This window comes from Dipodomys spectabilis, unplaced genomic scaffold, assembly GCF_019054845.1.
Source record: "Dipodomys spectabilis isolate Male_0828 unplaced genomic scaffold, ASM1905484v1 ptg000004l, whole genome shotgun sequence".
Taxonomy (NCBI): Eukaryota; Metazoa; Chordata; class Mammalia; order Rodentia; family Heteromyidae; genus Dipodomys; species Dipodomys spectabilis.
The window spans coordinates 6542845-6562987 of record NW_024870681.1 but is presented as its reverse complement, the minus strand read 5'-3'; the positions used below and the strand labels follow the sequence as shown (position 1 = coordinate 6562987).

General features: G+C 44.1%; 1 protein-coding gene across 1 annotated transcript in view; it reads left to right on the top strand.

Moving 5' to 3' along the window:
• Window positions 1-20143, top strand: part of Rffl (ring finger and FYVE like domain containing E3 ubiquitin protein ligase) — a 72713-nt gene continuing 52570 nt past the window's right edge. Inside the window, exon 1 of the mRNA XM_042694032.1 lies at window positions 1-192. The gene's annotated coding sequence lies outside the window, so the exon portion shown is untranslated. The remainder of the gene's footprint in view (window positions 193-20143) is intronic.

The window sequence follows — 20143 nt, the reverse complement described above, 5'->3', positions numbered from 1 at the left end:
CTGGGGACGGGGGCGAGGAGGGGGGCGACTTCCTGGGGCCGCCCGTGAGGATGTCGCGACCTCCCCCGGTTGCCCCTCTGCCCCGGAGACACCGCGGCGGCGGAGCCTTCCACCTTTCTGCCTGAGGCGTCCGCGGTGGAGACCCGGTGCCGTCCCATTCCCAGGTGTGGGCCGGGCGGGCCGCAGAGGCAGGTGAGGAGGTGGCGCCGGGGTACGGGAGGCCCCGGGCCTGGGGTGGGGTCCGGCCGGAGCGCGCGGGGCACGCCGGCGGGGGGTCGGAGCCGCTTCCCGTGGGGGAGGAACATCCTGGGACTTGGCCCACGAGGGGTGGGGACGCTCCCTCCTCGCAGGGTCTCGGCCTTCAGGGCAGCCCACATCAGTGCCACGGAAAGTTCTCGAAGAGAGCTGCTCACCGGTGGGGCCGACAAACCAGGGACGAGTGTCCGAGACTGTCCCCAAGCGCTTCACAGCCGGCTTGTAGTGAAAGATGCCTCTTTGCACGGCAGGGGAAACTGAGGCAGATCTTCAGCGGGGGTGGGGGTGGGGGGGGCTGGCGTTGCCCCTTTCTAGTTGGAGGAGCCCCTCGGGGTTCCGGGTAGGGAGAGGTGTTCGGTGGAGGGAGATTTGGAGCTTGGAGGTTCGATGGAGAAGTTTGGGTCTGCTGTCGGTCCCTTGGGAGTCGTCCTCTTGTTCAAGTGTCTGTGTGTGTGTCTGTGTGGTCATGGCCAAGACGGAGAGGGAAGTTGGGGCCTCTCTCCAGCTGGCTGCCCCGGAGACATTTGACCAGGCATGGGGAAGTCTGGCAGCCCCAAGCCTCTGCTGGCATCTGTGGGCTCAGAGCTTGACTTCAGACTGGCAGGAGAGAGCACGGTGTATTTCTCCGCTGTGTTGGTCTGTCATTGGTTGGGGCGGGGACGGACCTGCTTAGTGTAATCAAGGAAACGAGTACCAGGCTCCTTCCAGCCCCACACCTATCCTGAGGAGGAGAATTATTGGCGTGCAAATAAGGTTTTACCCACAATGATCACTTTGCTCCAGGGTTAAAGGCCAGCATTCTTGCACTGAACTGACATCCCCAGTGCACGCGGCCTTCTAAGAAATAAGTAAGTTCCTTATGCATTCTTTTGACTGGTGGTTTGGGGACTAAGCGACTTCCTGCCACCCACTCTTGCTACTCTGTTTAAGAACCTCGTGGTTCTTCCAGGGACAGTTTAGGATACTGAAATGTGGGCAAGGTTGCTCAGGTAACTTTTTCTTTTTTTATCTTTCCCCTCCCTTCCTCTCCCACCTATCTTCTTCCTCTTCTTACTCCTCTTCCTTCTTCTTTTATGGGAATGAGAACAATCAAGGGGATGTGGTCCAGGGTTGTGTTTATAGACAGCGCTAGGACTGGAAGGTGGCCATGATATTACCTTTCAGGTTTGACAACTAACTCATTTATCCTTTTCTTTAGTTGCATTATCTTTTAATTTTGAGGTGGCAAGCATTCTTGGAGCTTTTTTTTTCTCTTCATATTTGTGTCGTGAAACTTTTATAAGTTTGGATATTGTACCTAACAGTTGTAGATTGATATGGCAGGGCTATTGATGTCCTTGTCATCCTGGACAGAGAGACAGACGGATGTATGGATGGACACACATTTTATCTAATTACATTGGGATCAGCTGTTAACTTATTGTTTACATTGGGATGGGGGGGTTGTAAATCCTCTAAACTCACCAATTTAACTCACTGCTGAAATAATACAAAAAGAGAAAGCTGTTTGTAAAAAATCTAATTAGTTGTTTAACTTACTTTTGGCTCTGCTTAGTGTACCTGAAGGGAATACTTCCTGAGGGGCTTTTAAGATAGCCTTGGGGAAGGTATTTTATTTGATGGGTGTTTAAGGACTCTACCCTAACTAAAAGAGTCACAATTTGTTTTCTAATTACTGTGCATTGTGATGTTGATACTGCCATACCAATCGGAGGCCCTGACACCCGGTTCTCTCTCGAAATACCAACCTAAACCTAAATTGTATTTGGGGGACTAATTTCACCTTGATTTTATTCTTGTAGTAGAATCTTGAATACTTCAATTGTCTTAATGGTAGATTAGAGACTTTTATACCACACTTGTACTGGCAGTGGGTTTATGTTTGGGAAGAAAGACTTCACCTCTGAATCTTGGAATTTCATAATCTCTGCAGTACAGAATTAGGATGTACCTGAGAACGTGTTGAGGACAGTTCAGAATGCTAGAGGTGACACTCAAGGGAGGAGCTGCCTTTTTTTCTTCTCTCCTTCTCCCTTTCCTCCCTCTTAATGTGCCCTAGGACCTTGTACATGCAAGGCCAGCACTTTCCCTCTGAGCAGCCACTCCCAGCAACTTGGTTATTTTTCCTTGGTTGTTGGTTATTGGTAATTGCTTGTTATTTATTTAAGAAAGACTACGGCAGTTTAAGAACAAATTTTCTATATACAAACACACAAACTCCCATTCTTGAATAGACATGTTCTGGTTCTTGGGAAGGTGGAGGGGAACAGAAAAGGAATAGGCTATACTCAATTGTCAACAGGTGAGTACTGTTTATTGAGAAACAGCAAGGGGCACAGACCTTCCCGCAGGTTTGGAGGTTGTGCAAGAGACTGGATTTTTGGGTGGGCTTATATAGCGTTTAATAAGGAGGCAGAAAATAAAAAATGGGTTATGGTCTCTTGGAGGCCAAGGTCAGTGGCCTTGGCCAGGCTCAGAATGGATTGCTCCATCTGGGGTGGGGGCGGGGGCTATCGTTTCCTGGGGGCCAAGGTTGGAATGACCTGCCTGCCGACAAACACTGAAGCACACACTTGGTGCTTTGCTTGACCCTGGGGAATAAGGCAGGCCTCAATTCTTCATATTCCATCTTTAGATACATAAAACGATCGGGAGAGGCAAGTCCTTCACTAGTCAGTTTTTGTTTTGTGACTTTATTAGTAGTGGAGTTTTTGTTTTTGTTTTTGGATCCGGTCGTGGGGCCTGAACTCTGGACCTGGGCGCTGTCCCTCAGCTCTTCAGCTCAAGGTTAGCACCCTACCACTTGAGCCACAGCGCCACTTCCGGCTTTTTTCTTTTTGCTTATGTGGTGCTGAGGAACTGAACCCAGCGCCTCATACATGCAAGGCAAGCGCTCTACCACAGAGCCACCTTCCCAGCCACTAGTAGTGGAGTTTTAAAGCTCTAAAACGAGTAGAGCTCTTAGTAGGGTGTCTGTCTCATGTGTTTATGGACTTCAGCTCTCCCTGTTCCCAGGATTTAACAGTCGCTGTGGTCAGGACAGTGGTCACTTCTAATCCTGTTACACCAGTCTTATTTTAAACCCTTTATCCTTTCTCTTAAGATTCAAGTTCTTCCTTTGCTTTTTGTATTCAAGAAGCATATTCCACATTTTTTACACATTCTGAAGTAGTGCTAAATGGGAGCTCTGTATGTTTTAAAACATTTTTTTTTTCTTTCAAAGCACACACCAAATCTGCATTTATTCTGGAAAGAAACCAGCTCTTTGAATTTGATTGTAAAACCAAAGCTGGTTTTTCTAGCTTTCTGCCAATAGGAAAACCACCTTAACCTCTTGTTACTTTCTGGTTTTGCCAGTTTAGTGACTAGTCACTAGTAGTGAATGATGGCCCAGTGGCATTAAGAGATCCTGAAGTCTCCTTTCATCAAAGGAAGACCACGTTGTAATGAGGGTAGCTTGTTTTATTGCAAGGAGTTCCCCAAAGCCAGCCAGCCACTCCTTGAAGGATGTGGTATCTGGCAGTTTGTAACTGAGACACCTAGGCCTTCTTTAAGAGTGCACATTTAGGTGGGCACTGGTGGTTTATACCAATAATTGTAGCCACTCAGGAGGCTGAGATCTGAGGATCACAGTTTGAAGCTGGCTTAGGCAGCAGGAAATGTTTTTGTGTTTTGGTTGGTTGTGGAGCCTGAACTCTGGGCCTGGGTGCTGTCCCTCAGTTCAAGGCTAGCACTCTACCACTTGAGCCACAGCGCCACTTACAGCCTTTTCTGCTTATGTGGTGCTGAGGAATTGAACCCAGGGCCACCTTCCCAGCTCCTGGCAGCAGAAAAGTTTGTGAGGCTCTTTTCTCTGATTATCTACCAAAAAGCTGAAAGTGGAGCTGTGGCTCAAATGGTAGAATGCCAGCTTGAGTGGAAAAACTAAGGCACAGTGCCTAGGTTTTTAGTCCAAGCCCCAGTACTTTCACACACACACACATACACACTTTTATTTTTTTTAATGCAGATTTCTGAGTTCCACCTCCTAGAGATTTTGATTGGTTAAAAAATCTCATGTAAGCTGGGCGCTGGTGGCTCACACCTGTAATTTTAGCCACTCAGGAGGCTGAGATCTGAGTTCAAAGCCAGCCCAGGCAGAAAAGTCCATGAGACTTTTATCTCCAATAAACTACTCAAAAGGCCAGAAGTAGTGCTGTGGCTCAAGTGGTAGAACACTAGCCTTGAATACAAAGAGGCTCAGGGACAGTCTCCAGACCTTAAGTTCAAGACCTAGGACCAGCAAAACCCCAAGAACAAACAAACAAAACCAAACCCTTGCAGGAGCTGAGAAGGTGGCTCAGTGGTAGAGTGCTTGCCTTGCATGCATGAGGCTCTGTGTTCGATTCCACATAAGCAGAAAAAGCCGGAAGTGGCTCTGTGGTTCAAGTGGTAGAGCGCTAGCCTTGAACTGAAAAGCTGAGGGACAGCGCCAGGGCCCAGAGGGTAGGCCCTACGACCAACAAAACACCCTTGCAATTTTGTTCTTCAGGTGGTCCTGAGAAGCACCCTCATTTGGGAACGAATGTGTGGCAGTGCCCATATATTCATATACTTTTTCTGTATGTATATCAAGCCCTTATGGAACTTGGAGTTCTCTTCTTTAAAAATAAAGTTGATATTGAGCACACTTAAGTTCTTTATAAATTGGTAGTCTCACTAGTAGTACCATTGTGCTGTCCTCGGTGCTTGATGTACTAGAAGAGCCCATTTCCTAGTCATACTGGACAACAAAGAGCTTTTATAACTTTTATGTAAATTGCTTTAGAGCAAGGCCCCTCTGCTGCATTATCTGTCAGGAGTCACAAGGGAGGGTTTTTGGTGAAAGTGATAATGTGGAAGCCACTGGAGGTCTGAATAGGGAGGTGAGTCCAGTTATAACCAGCCTAGGATGAGAGGGATGCCTGGGGATTCTCTGTAAACTTTTAAAATGAAGCCAGTGTGCCAGCTGCTTCATTATCCACAGCCAAAGCCTTTATTGAAAATAATAGATGCTTACTCTTTGCTGAGTTTATGACCTCCAGAAGCATCTGAGTTAAAGTAGAATTAGGTGCTAGATACAATATGGAGTTAAATTTGGCTTTAGGAAGCAGACTGACAGTTTTTTGTTTGTGCCAATACTGAGGCTTGAACTCAGGGCCTGTGTGCTTTCCCTTAGGTTTTTCTGCTTAAGGCTGGCATTCTACCACTTGAACCACAGCTCAGCTTCTGGCTTTTTTTCTGCTAAGAGATGAGTCTCAGATTTGTCTGGTTTTGAACTGAAATCCTCAGGTCTCAGCTTCTTGAGTAGCTAGGATTATAGACACGAGCCACTGACTCCTGGCTCAGAGTAATTGCTTTAGATCCCAGCTTCTCTTTCTTCCTCACCTTGTTGTTTTAGGAAAATTACTTTAAAAAAAAAAAATGTCAGTATTGGGGCTTGAACTCAGGGTCTGGCACTCTTACTTGGCTTTGTTGTTGTTGTTGTTGTTGTTAAAGGCAAAAAAGAGCCTCTTGCATTTATCTACCCTGGCTGGCTTTCAATGGTGATCCTCAGATTCTGAGGAGCTAGAATTATAGGTATGGGCCACCAGCGCTTGAGATGTCACACACACACACACTTCTTTTTGTACCAGTCCTGGGACTGGGTGCTGTCCCTGAACTTTTTTGGCAAGGCTAGTGTTCTACCACTTGAGCAACAGCTCCACTTCCAGCTTTTTGGTTGCTAACTGGAGATAAGATTCTCACAGACTTTCCTGCCCAGACTGGCTTTGAACCGAGATCCTCAGATCTCAACCTCCTGAATAGCTAGGATGATAAGTGTGAGCCACTAACACTAGGTTTAAGATGTATTATTATTATTATTATTGTATTGTGAAAATACTGTACAGAGAGGTTACAATTCATTGGGCAAGATAATGAGTACATTTCTTATCAAGCATTGTTGCCTCCTCCTTTGTTTCCCCTTCCCATCTCCTAAGATGTATTTTTAAATCCAGCCTTCCTACTCAGCTCTTGCAGAGAGTGTAAGAAAGAGTGAGGACTAAAGCTAAGAGCCAAAGAATATATATGGGTAAGAAAAAATGACTCATAGGACAATTAACAATCCTATAAAAGAATTTTTCAGAATGGGTTGTTGGCATGTGCCCAGTTATTATCAGCTGGAATAAATTACTAACACTATCCAAATTCTGCTGTATGTATTTGGACGGTAGCCCAGGAGCTCTGATTTGGATAGGAGGTATTGAGGGTGGCCCCATTAAGTAATACCTGGCATCCATTTCTTTCTTTATTCTCCTTTCTCTCTTTAGGGCTTTTTCTTTCCCTCTCTCCTTTTCCTTCTTTCAAGCTGCCTTTCCCTCAACTTGCCAATCAAGTCATAATAGTTCTAGGCTGAGCCTCTGGTTTCCAGTTGCTAACACCTGTCTCCCAGCTAAATGAATGGGCTCTTTTGTAGGCAGGACATTAAAGAAGCTGATTAGTACAATCCTGGCTTAAAGGGTCCATTAATAATACCACATATGTAAATTGTGGCATGATTTAAAGCCATGTAGAGATTAGTTTCTTATACTATGTATTTTTTATATTGGATTATAGTGTCAGTTGAATATTTGCATCTAAACTATGAATCTGTTTATTGCCTAAACAGGCTAATTTCTGTCATTGATTTGAATCATTTATATTCTATATAAGTTCTTACCCTTAAGGGCCTTTGTATTGTTCAGTAAATGTCTAGTGTGTAATACAATTAAAGTTTTGTTCACTGAACTGCTGACATAATTAGTTTAATTTCTGCTCCTTTATATATTCCTGTTGGCAGCTGGAAAATTAAAATACTAGATGTTGCATAAAACTGCTTTTTTTGAGCTGTGATTTTACTGTCAGTTGAATGGACTTAGGCCCAAGGGTACATTTTTTTTTTAAGATGTCTTATTCAACTTTCCTGTAATAGTCTTTCTCTCTATAGAATTAATGTATTAAGACACATAATTGGCTATTTAGGCATTCAGAAGAGACAGTGTTTGGCCTTTTTACCCTGTGATTATATTTCTTCCTACATCTCTTTTGAGGAAATGTGTATAATTTTTGGAAACTCTTAAGTATATTACAGTTACATGAGCATGGGAACTTTTGCAAAAATTCGAGAATGGAGTGGTTTTCCCTGATAAGCCTGTATTATTTAATCCTCTCTGCAAATGGCTGGTCTGTTCTTTTGAGATCACAGCACTGGTAGACCTGATGTGACAGTAGGGAGCTGTGATGCCCGGTAAATCCTGTGCTCGTTCCTCCTCGTGTTTTGCGGAGATGGCTCTGGTCTTCAGGAACTGAGCCTGCTCTCAAGGAGACTTTACATTTAATTACGCTAATCCCCATTTCATTTCCTACAGGATTCCTAGAAAGGTCCTCACCAGGCTGCTGATTTCATGGCTGCGACCGACACAGGTTTTTATCTGTGTTAAGGCAAGGCTGCTAGCCTTTATTTTTTACTTATTGATGATTTTAATGAAGTGACCTTGGTCTGGTAGTTTCTCCATTGTCCTGTCTTATAAAAAGGCCCAAACTAACCCTGCCTTCCTCCCTCCTTTTTTTTTTTTTTTTTTTTTTAATGCTAGTACTGGAATTGAACTCAAGGGTCTGGGCATTCTCCGTTAGCTTTTTCACTCAAGGTTTGTGCTCTATCACTTGAGCCACAGCTCCCCTTCCTGAATTTGGGTAATTAATTAGAGATGAGTTTCATGGACTTTACTGCCTGGGCTGGCTTTGAACTGTGATCCTCAGATCTCAGCCGCCTGAGTGGCTATGACTACAGGCATGAGCCACCGGTGCCCAACCATAATCATCCTTTCATCTGCCTAGCATGTGTGGAAGCCTTGAGTTCAAACTCCAGTACTGGCTGGGAATGTGACTTAGTGGTAGAGTGCTTGCCTAACATGCATGAAGCCCTGGGTTTTTGATTCTTCAGTACCACACAAACAGAAAAAGCCACAAGTGGTGCTGTGGCTCAAGTGGTAGAGTGCTAGCCTTGAGCAAAAGAAGCTAAGGGACAATAGCCAGTCCCTGAGTGCACGTCCCAGGACTGGCAGAAAATAGAAAAAAGAAAGACTCAGGACTACAAAAAAGAAAGAAAGAAAGACAAGCAAAAAGAAATGAAAACTTCCCTGTTGTCTTCGTAACCTAATCTTTTAGATTCATTAGACTGAATTTGAGGACATTTGAATTGTTTAATAATTATTGGTGGGAGATGAGCTATGGCTGTGTTGTTGATCTCAAGCAGTGGGCTCAGTGATCTTATGGCCTCAGCCTCCAGAGTAGCTATGAGTTTTGGATTTTGTTGAGCTGGAACTAATATGGGTCTTCTCTGAAGCTACATGTTGGTTAAGCCTGGTCTCCTAGCATAACGTTCACATAGCTTTTCTAGAATTGAATCTAAATATAGGGTTTCATCGTCTCTGGGCTGAGGAGTTGGACAGCTGTTTGTAACCGCTGGATTCCTTCTGAGAGTAGCTATGGCCACCCCCACTTGCAGCCGGTAAGACTTGCTGAGACATTTTCACTGTCTGCATTCTCTATAAAGAAAGCAGCCAAGTCATCCTGAAACGTGTCTGGAAGATAGGCCAACTGCAACACTGGCCTAAGCGTTAAATGCACTTCATTAGTAATCAGCACCATTGTTTACTTGTAACTTCTGGATTATGCCAAAAGGTTTAAAAGGAAGAAAAGCTTTTTTTAAGAAATGGGGCATTCTCTTTCTATCTTTCCTTCCTGTTTTATTCTTTTTTTGCTTTCCAGTGTCAGTACTGATCACAAAGACCAAGAATTCATACATATTATCTTAATAGTATAAAATATGTGTGAATATGCCACTAATTTTTTTTTTCATAATGATTAAGATACATGCTTTAGAAATAACCAAATGGTGCTGTTGACTTCTCCCAGTGGTGAATGAGTACTGCAGGGCCAATTGCAGTTAGGTTGGCTTATGTCCTCTGAACCATGCTGCATTATTATCTTACAAGGTGTGGATGAAGGTGACTGATCTATAAGCCTTTTATTTACTTCTTCATTTTTGCAGCATTGGGATCTAAACTTCTTAACTTGCTGGCTTTATTCACAGATGGCACATGACCATTTAAATCACCCCTCCAGCCCTGTTTTTTGCTGGCTTTTTTGGAAATGGAGTCTTGCCAGTTTTTCTGCCTGGGGCTTATCTCAAGCCGCAAACATCTAGATATCAGCCTCCTGAGCAGCTAGGAATATAGGCATGAGTCACTTTTATTTGAAAATGTTGGACAAGGGAGAGGTATAACTTGAGGGAGGGTAGAGTGTTGTAGGCTCTAGCAAGGGTGGATCAACTGAAGTTTAGGCTAGTTTTGAGGAGTAATTTACTTAGTCAAGGGTGGTTCTCAGACAAGGAATTGTTGCAGATAAGTAGCCATGCATGGACAATTTGGATTTTTAACTAGGGGTGGAAAGGACCAGGCTAAGAAGGTGTCCTGAGAAGGAGTAATTTTGGGGACAATAGAAAGTTCTGAGTCCAGCTGGGTGCTGGTGGCTCACGCCTGTAATCCTAGCTACTCAGGAGGCTGAGATCTGAGAATCGCGGTTCAAAGCCAGCCCGGGCAGGAGAGACCGTGAGACTCCTATCTCCAATAAACCACCAGAAAACCGGAAGTGGCACTGTAGCTCAAGTGGTAGAGCGCTCGCCTTGAGCTGAAGAGCTGAGGGACAGCGCCCAGGACCAGAGTTCAAGCCCCACGACCGACAAAAAAAAAAAAGAAAGTTCTGAGTCCAGGTCCTCAAGTTTGTCTACCTCCATTTCTATGTTTTGGCAAGGCAAGATTTGAGCACAGTTCTTGGTGGTTAGGAGAGTTTATATATTCTTCTGGGCCAGCTGATATACCTTAGCCAGTGTTTACTCAGTGGGAAGAAAGGGGTCTGTCAGAATATTTGTAGAACAGAGCCCTCTGCCTTCCCGACCCACCCTTGACCTTATAGTTGGAGTACAAACTCCAGGTGGCCAAATCATCACCTCTAATCCCTGAACCTGCTCAGGGTTACCTAACTTTGAGCCTTTCACTTGGTTGCAGGCCAGCAGCTGGCCTGCTGACAGCGAGGCCACTGTTAATGGGGGAAATGCAGATGACAGTTCTGTAGTTCTCTTCCAGATGGTCTTCATCAGATTCCCAAATTGCCATTACCTGATGGAATCTTTTCTACAGCACACCACACATCTCCTGTAGTACCCACACTGATATTAGAAATGAAAATAGATGTACAATTATAGCTAATTTGGTTTTTATTAGACGTACAGGCTGTCCAGAGTGTTATTTGTGGAAATGCTAGCAAAAAGCCACCTGAAATTTTTCTCCTTGTCTCATCTTTTTAGAAATATCACAAACATTGTAAAAAAAGAAGTCTCTAGGACTGGAGGTGTAACACTGTGGCAGAGCCCTGGCCTAGCATGAGGGAAGCCCTGGAGTTTAATCCCCAGCACTATGAGGGGGGAGGAGAAGAAACACTCTAGGAAAGAGGGCTTTTTTTTTTTTTTTTTGTCGGCCCTAGGGCCTGGGTACTGTCCCTCCTGTCCCTCAGCTCTTCAGCTCAAGGTTAGTGCTCTACCTACCACTTGAGCCACAGTGCCACTTCTGGTTTTCTGGTAGTTTATTGGAGATAAGAGTCTCATGGACTTTCCTGCCTGGGCCAGCTTTGAATTGTGATCCTCAGATTTCAGCCTCCTGAGTAGCTAGGATTATAGGCATGAGCCGCCAGTGCACAGCAAAGAGGGCTTTTGTTTGTTTTTTTGGGTGATGAGCTTGGGGCTTGAACTTAAGACCTTGGTGTTGCCCCTGAACTTTTGTGCTCAATGCTAGTACTCTACCACTTGAGCCACAGCTCTATTTCTGGTCTTTTGGTGTTTAAGGAGATGAGAGTCTCACTGATTTTCCTGCCTGGGCTGGCTTTGTACCATGATCCTCAGGTCTCAGCTTCCTGAGTAACTAGGATTATAGGTGTGAGCCACCAGCTCCTGGCAGTTTAAGAGTTTTGGTCATGTCAAGAAAGCAAATTTTAGCCAAGTGCTCATAGCTTACACTTTTAATCCTTGCTATTTAGGAGGCTGAGCTCAGGAGGATCAAGGTTCACAGCCAGCCCAGGGAAGAAAAGTCATCAAGACTCCCATCTCCAAAATAACCAGAAAGGCTGGGTTAGAAGTGTAGCTCAAGTGATAGAGTGACAGACTAGTAAGTGTGAGGCCTTGAGTTCAAACCCTAGTAACAGGAAAAAGAAAAAAAAAAGGTGTTTTTTTTTGTTGTTGTTGTTTTTTTTGCCCGTTGTGGGGCCTGACCTCTGGGCCTGGGCGCTGTCCCTCAGCTCTTCAGCTCAAGGCTAGCGCTCCACTTCCGGCTTTTTCTGCTTATGTGGTGCTGAGGAATAGAACCGAGGGCCTCATGCATTCAAGGCAAGCACTCTACCACTGGGCCACCTTCCCAGCCCAAAAGGTGGGTTTGGGTTTTTAACACCATAATATATAGTTAATTGTGTCATTCATTCATTCATGCATTCATTTTATTTGAGACTGGGTTTTGTGTTGTATAGCTTAGCTTGTCTTGAACTTGAGATCCTTGTGTCTCAGTCATCATGTGTGCCACCATGCTCAGTTTGTAGTTAAATATGTGTATTTTAATATCATTGAGTCTTCCTTACCAAATGACGGAAAGTTGAAAATTGCAGTTGCATATTATAAATGTTATAAAAGTATATTAAGAGCTAGGCTCCAGTGGCCCATACCTTTAATCCTAGCTACTCAAGAGGCTGCGATCTCAGGATCGAAGTTCAAAGCCAGCTCAAGCAGGAAAGTCTGTGAGATTCTTATCTCTGAGTTAACTACCAAAAGACCAGAAATAGAGCTGTGGCTCAAGTGGTAATAGTGCTAACAAAAGTTCCGGCGCGCGCGCACATACACACACATGTAAAAAGCTAGGTTTGTCACCAGTGGTTCGTCTGTAATATCAGCTACTCAGAGGCTAAGATCAAGATGATCTGAATTTGAAGCCAGTCCCAGCAGAAGAGTCTGAAAAGGTTCAGCTCAAATTCAGCAGCAAAAACATGGGTTAGAGGACTGGCTCAAGTGGTAGAACACCAGCTGTGAGCCAAGCACCAGAGACTGACTTCAGGCCCCACCCAGTACAGGTTAAAAAAAATGCTGCTGTTACTTCTTTTTTTTTCCTTTTTTTCCCCCGTCCTGGGGCTTGAACTCAAGGCTAGCACTCTACCACTTGAGCCACAGTGCCATTTCTGTCCTTTTCTGCTTATGTGGTACTGAGGAATCAAACCCAGGGCTTTCATGCACTCTAGGCAAACACTCTACCACTAAGCCACATTCCCAGCATCCTGATGTTATGCCTTAGCTTTAGATTCCTTCAGAACAGTAATGACAGAGTTGGCACTTAATGGCATGAAAAGTTGGTGTTTCTTAAACAGTGTGAAAGTTTTCTTCCTCCTTCCAGATTGTTGCCCACCAATATTTTTGTGAAAATACAAGGAAAAATGGATTCCTAGGAAAGTCATGCACTTGGTGTCATCCCATTGTCGGTGCTGTGCAGTTTCTAAGTGCTGCTTATCTTCACAGGGGCCTTTAACATGTGGGTCCCCATGTATTCTTTGAATAGTATTGTTCTAGATGGTTCTGAGAATGTTGTAGGAACTTGACAGCATTTTATTCCTGGCACCACTTGTCACTGAGATATCTAGAGCTCCTAGTCCTCCCTGGGGAGGGAAGTTCCATCACTTGGTGACTTCCTAGCTCAGAACCACAGATTTTTTTTTTTGTCGGTCATGGGGCCTGAACTCTGGGCCTGGGCACTGTCTCTCAGCACTTCAGCTGTAGACTAGCGCTCTACCACTTGAGCCTTAGCCCCACTTCTAGCTTTTTCTGCTTATGTGGTGCTGAGGAATAGAACCCAGGGCCTCATGCATGCAAGGCAAGCACTCTACCACTGAGCCACCTTCTCAGCCCCAGAACCACAGATTTAATACTAATGAGGCTTAGGAGGAAGGAGATTACCTTCAATGTATTTTAGAGTAAATTGGAGCCAGCCTGGTGGCTCAGGCCTCCACTCCCAGCTACTGTGGAGGTGGAGATTGGGAGAGGAGGTATAGAACTGGAGGATCACCATCCAGGCATGGTAGTACATGCCTGTGATCCAGTGAGAGGAAGCTGTGGGTAGGACTAGAAGATCTGGGTCAAGACTGGCCCCAGTCAAAACCTCAAGATCCTATCTGAAAATAAAGTTCAAAAAAAAAAAAAAAGGGAGTTGGGGCTAGGGATCAAGTGATAGAGTGCTTGCCTAGTCAGTAAAGCCCTGACTGTTCAAATGTCAGTACTGCAAACAAACAAATTAAAGATTAAACTGATAATTTATGTTTGGTGCCTGTCTCATAAGGCTTATTCAGCACTTCTGACTAAACACTAGAAAGAAGTTTCCAACTTCTTGATCTATAATTTAACTCACAATTAATAAAGATACTTAGAGATGGGGAACAGAAAATAAAATTTTGTAGTGTGCAGTTTCTTTTAGGGACTTCAGCTTTAATTTTGTTTTTATTTTGGCTTTCTGAAAACTTATTAACAGTTTAGGAAGAAGTGTTATTAATGTGTAAAGCTATACTGTCAAAATTAGCGTCACTCTGAGGTTGGGAGAAGAATCTTTCCATGCAATGCTTTTTGTTCTGGTTTGATTGCTTAGCTGGATGAAATGTCAAACTTGATAGATCATTGGAGCGTTATTTTGGTAGTTAAACAATAATGAAGCTGTTTGGGTGTTTGTGGGGAACACTGCTTCCTGTGTCTGGACTTTGCACTGGTGTTTCAATTGTTGAGTAGCAAGGCTGGTAAGAAAATGCAGCTTCTGTGGCTCCTGACCCAGCTGTCTAAACTCCTGGCTGTGCCGGGGCCTTTGGACAAGCATTGCTTAATGCTTTTGGAAACAGTTTATGTTTCTGATTCCATGAATGTCTATTGTTGCCTGAATAGATGAGCAAACTAGAAAGGGGAGAAAGGTATTGCATTGTGTCTAGGTCATTCTAGTGAGGTAGTTTCTTTCTTTATTTTTTCTTTTTCTTTTTTTATTGCCGGTCCTGAGGCTTGAACTCTGGGCCTAGTGCTGTCCCTGAGCTCCTTTATGCTCAAAGCTTGCGCTCTATCACTTGAGCTACAGCACCACTACCAGCTTTTTATTTTTTTGTCAGTTTTGAGGCTTGAACTCTGGGCCTAGGCACTGTCCCTCAGCTCTTCAGCTCAAGGTGATTATCACTTGAGCCACAGTGCCACTTGCGGTTTTCTGGTGATTTATTGGAGGTAAGAGTTTCATGGACTTTCCTGCCCTGGCCTGGCTTTGAACCGCAATCCTCAGACCTCAGCCTCCTGAGTAGCTAGGATTACAGGTATGAGCCACTAGTGCCCGGCTCACTACTAGCTTTTTTCTGTGATTTAATTGGAGAGAAGAGGCTCACAGACTTTTCTGCCCAGGCTGACTTCAAACTGAGATCTTAAGATCTTAGCCTCCTGAGTAGCTAGGATTACAGGTGTGAGCCACCAACACCTGGCTTTTGTTGTTTGTTTTTAAACTGGTACTAGAGCTTGAATTCAGAGCCTGGGTGCTTTCTCTTAGTAGCTCAAGACCCACATTCTGCTTTTTTGGTGGTTAATTGGAGATAAGAGTCTCACAAACAAACCCAGGTCTCAATTTTCTGAGTAACTAGGATTACAGGCTTGAGCCTTCGGCACCCAGTCCTGAAGTGTTCTTTCTTACGCATCTCCAAAACAGATTCTCCCACACCAAGGAGAAGTGGCTTGTGGGACAGCATTGAGATAGCATGTAGCCAGATTGCCTACCAGCCTGTGAAGGGCTTTGATTATTTTAACTTTGATTCAGAATGAAGGGTAGGCCACATGAATGAGGGGATAGAGGTCTTTGAAAATCTCTCTTTCTACTGTGTCAGGTCTTGAATTTTCACTTTGAACAATTTCATTTGGTGACTGATGTAGCAAAACTGTCTATACAAACAGTTCCCTTTTCTATGGGAATTGTCTGTTGGCCACAGGCACTTGGGAAGCATTGCACATGCTCAGCAGGATTTACTCCTTCCCTTGTATACAATGATTTTTTTTTTTTCTGAATGAACTTGTATGCATTCTGAAGGAATTGGCAGCAGGGTTATTCTTTTTTATTTATTTTTGTCAGTGGTAGGGACTGAACTCAGGACCTGGGCGCTGTCCTTGAACTCTTTTGCTCAAGGCCTAGTGCTCTACCACTTTGAGCCACAATGCCACTTCCGGTTTTTGAGTGATTAATTGGAGATTGGAGTTTCATGGGGACTCGTTCCCCACCTCCCAACCCCCCCACCCCCAGCTGGCTTTGAACCACGGTCCTCAGATCTCAGCCTCTTGAGTAGCTAGGATTACTTGGCTCTCTCTTAATCAAGAAAAAGCCCTCTGCTAGGTGCTGGTGGCTCACACCTGTAATCCTAGCCACTCAAGAGGCTGAGATCTGAGGACCGTGGTTCAAAGCCAGCGTGGGCAGAAAAAGTCCACGAGACACTTCAATTAACCACCAGAAAACAGAAAGTGGCACTGTGGCTCAAAGTGGTAAAGAACTAGCCTTATGTGAAAAAGCTCAGGGACAGCACTCAGGGCCTGGGTTCAAGCCCCACAACTAACAAACAATAAGAGTTTTGTGTAGAACTAATCTAAAGCCTGACATTTCTTTTGCTGGGGGATCCTTCTTTCTATACCCTTCATATATTACTGTGTAATAGGCACCAACACATTGTGCTTGGCAAGTAGTTTAATGGTAGAGCATCTTCCTAGTATGTACAAGGCCCTGGCTTCATTCCCCAGCACTAGTGTGGGGGACCCAAGAAAACCAAATTCTTACGTGCTTTCTCCATACCAGGGATTACTGTATTAACCCTGTTCAATCCTCCCAACAATCCCTTGAGTTGGGTAGATACTATTATTGTTTCTTACAGATGCAGAAGTACTGCACAGAGAAGTTAAAGGGCAGGCCTAAAGCCACACAGCATTGGAGCCTGAGGGTCTGACTGTGCAGGTTGACATGTCAACAACTAGGCCACAGCTGTCTCCTACTCTTCCCATCCTCTTATCTAGTATGATTACTTTTCTGGGAGAGTTTACAAGTAGATTCCATTTCATGTGATACAGACTTAGAACTATCATTTTATATATTACCTCCTTGAGTGCAATGGGATTTTAAAATTATATTGGTAATGCCTTTTCCTTGTCTTGATAGACTTGTTTGATTAGTAGTAAAGCACTAATTCATAATTTATTCCTAATTCTAAAAATTTAAATATATTTGATATTTAAGTTGGCCACCCTTAGAAGCTTATTTGGCTAAATATCTAAAGTTTAGAGAATTCATTGGTGGATCTTTATTTTTCTTTTGTTGATTTTCGTGCCCATCTATGCTGACCGCTAGGCCTTCTATGCTGGCCGCTGGGCCTTCTGTTGCAAGTTATGTGAATGAGGTATATGGTGATGGCCATGCTCAGCTGGGCACCGGTGGCTCATGCCTGTGAACCTAGATTATCAGGAGACTGAGATTCGAGAATTGCGGTAGTAGTCTATGAGGCTCTTCAATTAACCATCAAAAAGCCAAAAATGGAGCTGTGGCTCAAGTGGTAGAGTGCCAGCCAAGGCCTTGAGTTCAAGCCCTAGGATACACTACCCCTGCTTCCCCCCCCCCCCCCCCCCACCATATTCACCAGTCTAGAAAGTAAAGCTTAGCTGTCAGGGGTGAGGGTGACTGCAGAGGAAACATCTTTTGTATTTCCTTTACAAATCTCACCTAGCAAGTGCAGGGCCTGTTGGGTAGCAACTATCCAAACTAGTAACGGCCATGGGATTGTAGGAAGTAAAGCCACGTGCATCTTGTCCCTTGCCTTGCCTGCTAAGCACTGCTAGCACAGTTTACTTCTCTAATTGTCCCGGTTTTCAACTATCTTTGGTATCAAGAAGGGCATTTTGTCTGCCTGCGCAGCTGACTGAGGGGGCTGCTTTGCTGCCTTCTGGCCCACTGCTCATGACTTTGGGGGAGATAAGATAGAAAGGCCAGGAGGGATAAAGGGATAGGGCACAGGGAATTCTGAATATATTTTCAGAAGTTGAGCTTGCAACTGTGTCAGACTTAAAGATGACCCCACCCCCCAGCATACTAGAGATTGCAGAATAATATGAAACACACTTGATAAACTTTTCACTTTCTTAGTACTCCTTGGTTTCATTTTTAAAAATTATTATTTTTGAGAAATTATAGGTTCCCTATTACAAAATAGTACAGTGTTCCCACGTAGCCTTCGCCCATTTTCCGTTCTTATTTAATCATAGGGCAGTGTGTGTGTGTGTGGGGGGGGGGAACTCTGTGCCATTTTATCCTATGTAGGTTACTGTAAGTACTGTGGCCAGAGCTATTCTCTAACCATGCAGATCTTCCTTTTTCTATTTCTCTGTAGGTTCATGCACATCTCATTTCTTTTCCCCCACCCTCCATTCTTGGCAACAAGTCTTGTTTGTTTGTTTGTTTGTTTTGTTCAAGGTTGGTGCTCTACCCCTTGAACCATAGCTCCACTTCTGATCATCTCTAGTTTTGTTATTTTAGAAATGTCATGCAAATGTGATCTTGTGACTTATAGAAATTCTCATTTTTCACTTAGCATCCAAGTTATATGTAGCAATGGTTTGTTCCTTTTCCTTGCTGAGTGTGAAGGTATCACAGTAACTTTGATTGTTGAAGAGTGTGTGGGTTGCTAACCATTTTGGGGCTTTTACAAACAAAGCCGTAGAGTGTACAGCTGTGTGTGTGGACCTAAGTTTTAATTTCTCTGGGAATACAGTTGATGGATCTTTTGGTAACTGTATGTTCAGATGCCCTTCTTTCTTCCAATCTCCACCAGAAGTAACTAGTATTTAAATGGTTCTAGATTGTTTAGTTTATATTTTCTCCCTACCTGCTGGTTACAGTGCTTTGTTCCAAATGGATAGTTTCGATGGAAGTTTTTTCTTGTGATTTAAAAAAAGTCAATACTGAGGTTTATACTTAGGGACTTGTACTTGCTAGGCAGGTATTCTGTTGCTTGAGACACTTCTCCAGCCCTTTGTTGTTGCACTGGTTATTTTTTGAGATAGGGTCTTGTTTTCTGCCCAGGAACATTCTGGACTTCAGTCGGCATATTTTAGGCTTCCCATCATAGCTGGGATGAGAGGCACATGACACCATGCCCAGATTCTTTCCCTTGCTTCTTCTGCTTTGGTTGGCCTGAATCTGCTATCTTCCCAAGTCAGCATCCCATGTAGCAGGGATGGCAGGTGTGTGCTGCCACACCCAGTTATAAATTGAGAATGGGTCACAAGCTTTTCTGCCCAGGTTGTCCTTGGACTGTGATATCCTACTATTCTCGGCCCCCTAAGTAGCTAGGATTGCAGTTGTGAGTCACTGGTGTTAGATCCTTGTGAATTTTTTTTTTTTTTTGGCAGTACTAGAATTTGAACGCAGATCTTCACACTGGCTCAGTTTGCTTGCTTGACTGGTGCTCTACCACTTGAGCCATGTCTCTAGCCCAGTCTTTTGCTGAGTAGTGGTGGAGTTGTATGGGCTTTCCTACCTGAGCTAGCTTTGGAGATGGATCTCAGTTTCTTATGTGCCTAAGATTATGGGAGTAAGCCGTCCTTTTATTTTTATTGCCATTCTCTCTAGTCCACTTACTTTGCAGTAGCACTTGAGAACTTTACTCCTAGCTATAGTTGAATACCCACTGACCAACCTCTTTCCATCCCTCCCTGCCCTTACCTTTAAGACCTAAAGGAAGTTTTATTGTTTGTTATGGTAGCTTTATTTGCCCAGTAGGATCCTGGGTGTTGGGATGTCTTTGTCCACTTTATTATAAATAATGCAATATGATTTTATGATGTGCTTTCTCACTGAGCCTTGGGGGAAGTGAGAGCTGTGAGCACAAAAGCCTTCAGAGAACGCTCAGTCCTGTGGGAATTTGTCTTCTCGTCAGCTGTTTAGTCAGATGGAGTCAGATGGAGTGTTTTCTTAAGTGCTGCCGAAATGCACAGTTCAGTCTTTATTTTGAAATCTTTCCCTCTGTCTTTTCTCCCTCCTCCATTACTTTGATTACCTTGATGGGACATTCAAGCTGTGCAGCAGTATCCTTTTATTTGCAGAGCCTACCAAAGCCAGCTTGACGATTAATTGTAGGCGAGCAGGTAATCGTATCTGCTTGGCTAGGAATCACCCTTCAAGATGAGACACAGGTCAACAAAGGCCTCCTAGGAGAGTGAACAAAGGTAACTCAGTCTTGTGTTGTTTTAGTGGAAGCCAGGGAAAAAAATTGAGGAAACTGGTTTACTGGTGGTGTGAGGCATGTATATGTCGGAAAGAGAGAATGTGAAAGTATATGTTTGTGTCTTTGTGTGTGTGTCTGTCTGTGTCTGTGTGTCTCTGGAGAAGACTCCAAATATAGTAAAGAACTGTGAATGCAAAAAATCTTCAACGTTGGGCTGGGAAGGTGGCTCAGTGGTAGAGCGCTTGCCTTGCATGCCTGAGGCCCTGGGTTCGATTCCTCAGCACCACATAAGCAAAAAGAAAAAAAAAGCCAGAAGTGGCGCTGTGGCTCAAGTGGTAGAGCGCTAGCCTTGAGCTGAAGAGCTGAGGGACAGCGCCCAAGCCCAGAGTTCAGGCCCCACAACCAGACTCAAAAAACAAAAACAAAACAAAACAAAAAAAACCTTCAAAGTTGTGTTAGAGATGAAGCAAGTGATAGAATATGAGCCCACTAGTTATGAAGT